The 7,394-nt window shown below is 42.2% G+C and overlaps 1 long non-coding RNA gene across 1 annotated transcript; it reads left to right on the top strand.

Annotated features, from left to right (window-relative positions):
* Positions 1 to 639: 639 nt before the first annotated feature.
* LOC128072195 (uncharacterized) lies at positions 640 to 2,182 on the top strand. The gene is made up of 3 exons (XR_008202165.1): positions 640 to 939; positions 1,539 to 1,616; positions 1,826 to 2,182. It is a non-coding gene; the product is annotated as an uncharacterized LOC128072195 (long non-coding RNA).
* Positions 2,183 to 7,394: the final 5,212 nt, after the last annotated feature.

Below are 7,394 nucleotides of genomic sequence, written 5' to 3'. Positions count from 1 at the left end.
TGAAAATGAAAGCAGAAGTAAATCTGTAACTCTTAAAGCTGTGCAAAAGCTGAGTTTTTATTTTCCCTAAATATAATATGAAAGAAAATAAATGTTTATATTGGCTTTGAAATGTTTCAGTCCAGTCCCGAACCACTGATGTTCTAAAACTGAAATGGACATTTGCCAACACCTCACTGAAGAAAGGCCATTCCTGAAGAATGTGGTAATAACACCAGCCAGTTTACTTGCATATTCTCAAATAATAAATAAAAAGAGCCAGAAGTCTGGTTGAACCAGAGAGCACTTAGTAGTCGTGAATGTAAGGAATGCAAGGTTCCAGATGCCGGCTTTCCAACTTGCAAGTTTGCACATTCCTATTCCATCATTTCTAAAATACTAAGTGAGAGCTAGATCAACATAAACTAGTGTGAGAACCCTGCTTTGTTTTCTGGCTCAAAGCCTGCTTCCTGACGTATTTCTTGTGATAAGACTCCAATTGATATATTGAGGAGGTAAGTGATGGGTGCTACTGTGTGACAATTGACATCACTGTGGACATTTGAAAGCACCTTCCTTCAAAGCTGCTTGCCTCCTGAAAAGAGTGCTCAGGAGTGTTTACTGGTGGAAGATCTGGCCTGTTACTAAATAGCTCCAGTTTGGTATGGGAAAACTGGGGAATGATACCATCGTTTCCTGTGAAAAACAGGATGCAAATGGACATCCCTGCTCCCACTTATCTGCTAGCAAGGTCGGGAAGATGGGAACAAAGGAGTTTCTGCTGAGATCCCAGAGCCAGGAGCTGCTGCTCCAAGGAGAGCTGACTCAGCTGCTTTGGACTTATAAATAAGTTTGTACTGTCATTGAAAAGACATCATTGTCAATGGAACAACAACACCCAATGGCCCACCACTACTGAAGATCAATGACTGAACTGCGATCCACGCTGGACCCATGGTGGTGACTATCTCCCACTTGCTTCATACAAAGACTCCTTGCTTCTATTTCCTATCTTTTCTATCGCCCTTCTTCTCTTCCCCATCTCCCTGAACAACTAAGATTTGTAATAAACTGATCAGACCAACATTTGAACCATTGTTTCTTAATCTCACGTTGGGTATACATGTATCAAAGAACCTCCTCTCCCTCCTATAAATCAGAGCAAGACACCTAGTTTCTCTAATATCTTTAATGTTAGCTCTTAAAGATATTTTCCACAAGTTTTATTTCAGTTGTGTTGGAATAGTGAAGAAGAGAGATTTCATTACTTGTTGAATAAGCAAAGCCTTGAAATCTGTTTTGTTTTGTTTTTTTACTCAGTTACTTATGGGCAGTGTTGCCTTATCCCCAAACACTTCACTCTTGGATCCTGTAAATTCAGCTAAGACAAAAAAAGGTCTTGATGTGATTTACAAAAGCCCCTGCTGGAGGCAGAGAGATCTAGTTTTAGACGTATATTCTCTATATAACTTTGTTGTCTTTTCCTCTTGCATTCATTGCCTTTGTTCTTCTCTTTCTGACCTGACCTAGTATTTTTCTTCTTTCCTTCTGTTCTGAAGGCTGCAGGACAGCAAATGCACTCTTGAGTAGTAGAAGTGTCTGACTTTCACGTGCTACAGACCACAGCAACTTTTCCTGTAAGTCTACATGTTACATCTAACAATCAGCCATGAACCTTTGTTCTGCTTTAACAGATTTGGTTAAATAGAGGCCCAAGAAATGTTGACTGATGTACTGAGAGCTCATTGGAAAGGAATAGAGTTAAAAAGCATTGGAGAAGTGCTCTTTAAAACTATTTTTCTCTTAGTGTGGGTGGAAGGAAATTGATGATGTCTATTTCCTACAGTATGTAGTGACCAGTGGTATGCTGAAGAAGGCATGGAGGACTTTGAATTGGGTTTTGAATTGGATGCCACCCTGCTGTATGCTGAAGGAAGTGTCAAAACAAGGAACAAGTGAAAATGCAGACCTAAGAAGTGTGCAGATTTTGCTCACCCACAGAATGCCATATTGTTGCCAGACAAACTTCAGCCCAAATAAAACTCCTTAACACCAATATAGTATTAAGAAGCAGGCATTACTTTTTATTACAACACTGGATACATGGGGGATATTTCCACCAAAGTCAATGGAAAAAAGGTACGTTGTTTATCTACATTTGTGTAAACCATGTCTGTGCGTTTGGAGAGAGGTCTACAGTTGTCTTGTCCCCATGTCTTGTCATGACCCCACCTCTCCCAGTCACACATGCTTGCTTAGCTAAGGATAGGGCCAATCTCCCTTCTAGCAGGCTAGATAGATATGGTAGTTTTCAAAATGCTCCTAAAAGACAAGATTAGCCATTTTGACAACAGTATCACTTCTGTTGTATAATATAAAAATGTAAAATGCAGTTTATGTGGAAAAGTCCTTGATGTTTAATAACTAAATATCTGCTTTCACAAAGTTATCTTTTTCCCTCTGATGTTAATAACGGAAATCTTTGAATTCAGGTGAGTATTATGAGCCTCAGTAGCTTCACTCTGATTGGAAAAATTCCATCCAGGTTTCCCTCTGAATCTTTAGGCACAGGCAGAGCATTTCGTCACGTAAAGCAGCAGCTGACTAAGCAGCGTGTTTGCTGTGTTCTCACTTGTTACTTTACACGATTGTTGCTGGGCTGTCAAGGGAGGACGTGTCTGGGTAAAGTACGATCTGGCTCTTGGGAATAAAACTGGCCCTTGCAAGAGGCACAGTATGAAAAAAAATTAACCAAAATATGAGAAACACTTGCAAGCTGATAACTTAGGCTCAGGCAAGGGCCTCACTGACCAGTATTTTATTTCATGATTGCAATGGTGGGTGTTCTGCAAGCATAAGCACATGCTGCAAGGAAAACTGGATCTTGTATTTCCTAGTTCCTGACACCGAGCCCCTCCCCTGGTTCTCACTAGTGCTCAGGTTCACTTTCTTCCAATTCACATACCATTCACACATCTCTTTGTCAGGTAAGCAGGTAGTTAACAAAAGTCTGTCTCTCCAAGTAAGCAGAATCCACAAAATATTTGCCACTCCAGCATCTCCTGCTGTATATCTGCTGGATAAGTTTTTCTTGTGCAGTTCTGAGTGAATATGCATGTCTTAAAGACGTTACGTTTTGCTGCTCGCTCCCCTGTCAATCTCTCCAAGGGAGGAGAGTTCGTAAGTGCAGCCAGACTCTCCCAGAAGCTCTGAATAGAACATTCTTTCACAGCCTAGTGCTATCCCTATTCTTTAGCCATAGACAAAAAGTTATCTTGTATCATGAGTTCTGAAGTATGTCCCTTTGCTACAAGATTTTATTACTTATGCAAAAACAGCATTTCATTCTGTTAGTTATGCAAAAACAAGATTTTGTCTCCCACAGAAAGGAAAGAATGATGAGCGTGATGTGGAAAGTAAGCATTAGCATTGCCAAACAGCCCAATTTAATGTGGCATGGGAAAACTTTCCACCATTAAAGAAATGTTCCTTGTATTACTTTAGCAGATCTCCTGCATCCTGACATTGTGAGAGTATGTTTTTTGTCTATATTTTTATCCTACTTTTTTTTTTTTCCTTTAAGTAATTAAATCTGTTATTTATGCTTGATGAGTGTGAACAGGGGTGGAAAGAGAAAGGGTTCCAGCTGGGTAAAGGGCCTAAAGTACAAAGAACTCCAGCAGGAATGGATGCAAATCTGTTAAGTGTGGCTCCAAGCCTCGAAGTGATCCAGTCATGTATTGAACAAGAGCTCTGCTACTGAAAAGTAAGCTAGCTCTTCGATGGGGCTGAATTTGCATGTGTAAATTGTTTGTGTGCACATTTTTTGCATACTCCACGTGGTTCTTCTAGAAAAGAGAGGGATCATCTGTGGGTGTAGGAGTTTTCTTTGAATCTCTGTTGTTTTTGTTCCTACAAATCAAGGTATAGCTCCAGATGTTGTTTGATTAGGTATTCACACGGTTGTTTTCTAACCTAATGTTTAACATGCTTTTAGAGTGATCCAGCAATATACAAATATTATAGGTTAATCCACCAAATACTAATTTAAAGGTCAAAAGGCACCGTCTTCTGAGATTTTGTCCTGCAGTTTTTCATGGGAAAATGAATTGCTCTTTGGAACACAGAGGAGGATTCAGTATCCATTTGGCTCTCCATCCATTTAAAGAAACTAGCTGGAGGATCAGGCTCAGAGTGACATGGTCAGAAGTTGGTTCTCTACTTAGAGATTCCACCTACCCGGTGGAGCTCTGCAGGTGTCTGTACTTGGGCCATCTTTATCCTAGTGGCCTTTCAGTATCTAATGCGGAACTATAAGAAGGGGACAGATTCTTCAGCAGAGTCTGTTGTGACAGGACAAGGAGAAATGGTTTCAGACTAAAGGATGGGATATTGAGGTTGGATAGAAGGAAAAAGTCTTTCATGGTGAGGGTGGTCAAGAACTTAAACGGGTTGCCCAGAGTGGATGCTGGAGTCTCTGTCTTTGGAGACTTTCAAGACCAGATTGGACCAGGCTCTGAGCACCTGATCAAGCTGTGAATGTCCCTGCTCATTGCAGAGGAGTTGGACTGGATGACACTTAATGGTTCCTTTGAACTCCGAAGATTCTTTGATTCTATAATTTCAAGATCGATGCTGAGAAGAAAGCAGGTTTTCAAGTGAGATCAAACTAGCAGAATCAGGTGACATCCTGAGAGCAGGTCTGCCATTCAGAGTGACTTAAATAGGTGGAAGGGTGGGAAGAAATGGAGCTTAGGGAATTGAAGCCCTGCCCCTGGGAAGGCCACTGCTGTGGCCCTGACTGGGCCTACGTGGCTGAGGGGCAGCCCTCCAGGAAAGTCCCTTGCCAGGGATATGAGTGGAAGTGAGCCCACTGTGCCCTGACAGCAGCATCCTGGGCAACATGAACAGGGCAAGGGCCAGGAAATTAAACTACAGATTATCCGCTTCTGCTTAGCACTTTTTAGATCACATCCAAGTACTGTGTCCAGTTTTGGGATCCTGTTAAAATGAAGCCTAAATACTGAAGTGATTTCAGTGAAAGACTCAGGGCTGGTGCACTTGCTGAATGAGGAGAGGCTTAGGAAATGGACATTTTTCAGCCTGTTGAAGCTACAGCTTTTGGAGGACGTCACAGCAACCTCAGTGTACTTATGCAGACATTATTGAGAATATGGAGAAGATGGAGCTCTTTCCTGTAATGAAGGGTGAGAAGGATGTAAGTTAAAATATAAGAACTTCAGACTGGATATGAGAAGTAACTTTTTGACCATTAGGACAATCAAACCTGAGAGACTGTGCAGTCTCCACTGTTCGACATTTCCAAGACTTAACCATATATACCAGCCTGGTCTGATTTCAGAGCTGATCCTGCTTTGAATAGAGGCTTGAAAGCAGAGGTACTCTGAGATCCTTTCCAATCTGAAATATCCTATGACAGCTGGAAGTCATCTGGTCAAAGCAAGGCCAGCTTAGAGAAGGCTCAGACAGTTTTTGAATATCTTCAAGTATGGAGACTCTGCAACCTTTCCAGGTAACTTGTGTCATTATTAGACTACTCTCAACAGATTTGAAAGGTGGGCCTCGGAGAATCTAATGAGGTTCAACACAGCAAAGTGCAAGGTTTTGCACTTGGGCCAGAGGAATCCCAGGCATCCATACAGACTAGAAGGAGCAGTCCTTGAGAGCAGCCCTGTGGAGAAGGACCTGGGGGTCCTGAGGGATGAAAAGTTAACATGAGCCAGCAGTGTGCTCTTGCAGCTCGGAAAGCAAATGATATCCTGGGCTCCATCAGAAGAGGGGTGGCCAGCAGGCACAAGGAGGTGATTGTGCCTCTCTGTTCTGCTCTTGTAAGGCCCCACCTGCAGTACTGTGTCCAGGTCTGGAGCCCCCAGTACAAGAAAGACAGGGAGCTGTTGGAGAGGGTCCAGAGGAGCAACAAGGATGATCAGGGGGCTGCAGCACCTCCCCTACGGAGACAGGCTGAGGGAGCTGGGCTTGTTCAGCCTGGAGAAAAGAAGGCTGTGGGGTGACCTCATTGCAGCCTTCATTCCATAAAGGGAGCCTACAAACAGGAGGGGAGTCAACTCTTTGAAAGGGTGGATAACAGCAGGACAAGGGGAAATGGTTTGAAGTTGAGGGAGGGAAGATTTAGGTTGGATGTCAGGGGGAAGTTCTTTAAAGAGAGAGTGGTGAGGTGCTGGAACAGCTGCCCAAAAAGGCTGTGGATGCCCCGTCCATCCTTGGAGGTGTTCAAGGCCAGGTTGGATGGGGCCTTGGGCAGCCTGGAGTGGTATGAAGTATGGAGGTTGGTGGCCCTGCGTGTAGCACGGGGGTTGGATCTTGATGATCCTTGAGGTCCCTTCCAACCCAAGCCGTTCTATGATTCTGTTATTCAAGCATGTCAAGACTCTGGAAAAATTGCGATTTGATGCCTTCTTCATGTCTCTAAACAAAAGTTTTTCAATATAGAAAAAGTGAAGTTACTTTATTTAGATAAAGTAGGTAGAATCAACGCAGAGGGCATGGTATGAAACTTTGAGATACTCTTAGGGACTCAAATAAGAGACATTTGCATGTTGTTGAGGTTTTTGTTGCTGACAAGACAAATTGTCTTTCTTTTATGTATTTAGATGAATTATCATAGTATACTGATTTTATTTTCTCTGTGTTTATTTTCTACCATCTCTGTGGTTAGATGAAGTGGATGGATCTGTGCTAGATCTTCAGCTCAAGAGGGAGGACAGAAGTGAGTACAGTCATTGTAAGGAAATATTCTCTTCAGCTAGTGCAAATGAAGTCCCAGTAGATGAACATCATGTTTGGAATTGATATACTTTTGTTGAGTATGGGGAAAGACTGGGGGGACTTGTATTACCTCAAGTGGTGCTGCAGAAGTCCAGGTCAGTAGGTCTGAATGCCGAGGCTGTTGGATTGGCACTTCAAGGAAGATTTTATGTTGGAAGCAGTATGTAGATCTGAAAGATGGTATTGTCCACTCTGCATTGCTCTAAAAAAAGTCTTTTCTGCAGTAAGGCTAACGTACTGCAATTTAAGAACTCACTATGTAGTATCTAGGGGAAAAACAGATCTGTGGAAATGCAATATGGGGATCATTTCCATAATCTTCATTAATCCTTTCCTTTGAAGTAAAAATATTTCAAATGGTAGTAAATGTCCATCCTTAAAGCATTTTGCTGCTAGCAGCCAGCCTGTGGTGTCTTGAAAGTCATTGCTGCATATGAATAGATGTGAGTTAATAATTTAAAGCAGGGCTTGATAGTTCCATAGGGATAGCAAACAAGAAAGTAAAGCAATGGCTTTGCATGAGAGCCTGTTACAACCCTGTAAGTTTTTTTCTATAAATAGCATGCTGTTTCTCTCAGTCACCTTTGAGAGCAATGTGCAATCCAGAA

The sequence above is a fragment of the Tympanuchus pallidicinctus genome, unplaced genomic scaffold (assembly GCF_026119805.1).
Source record: "Tympanuchus pallidicinctus isolate F22 unplaced genomic scaffold, pur_lepc_1.0 scaffold7, whole genome shotgun sequence".
NCBI classification, from domain to species: domain Eukaryota; kingdom Metazoa; phylum Chordata; class Aves; order Galliformes; family Phasianidae; genus Tympanuchus; species Tympanuchus pallidicinctus.
The sequence above is the reverse complement of the archived record's forward strand: the minus strand, read 5'-3'. Positions and strand labels throughout refer to the sequence as shown.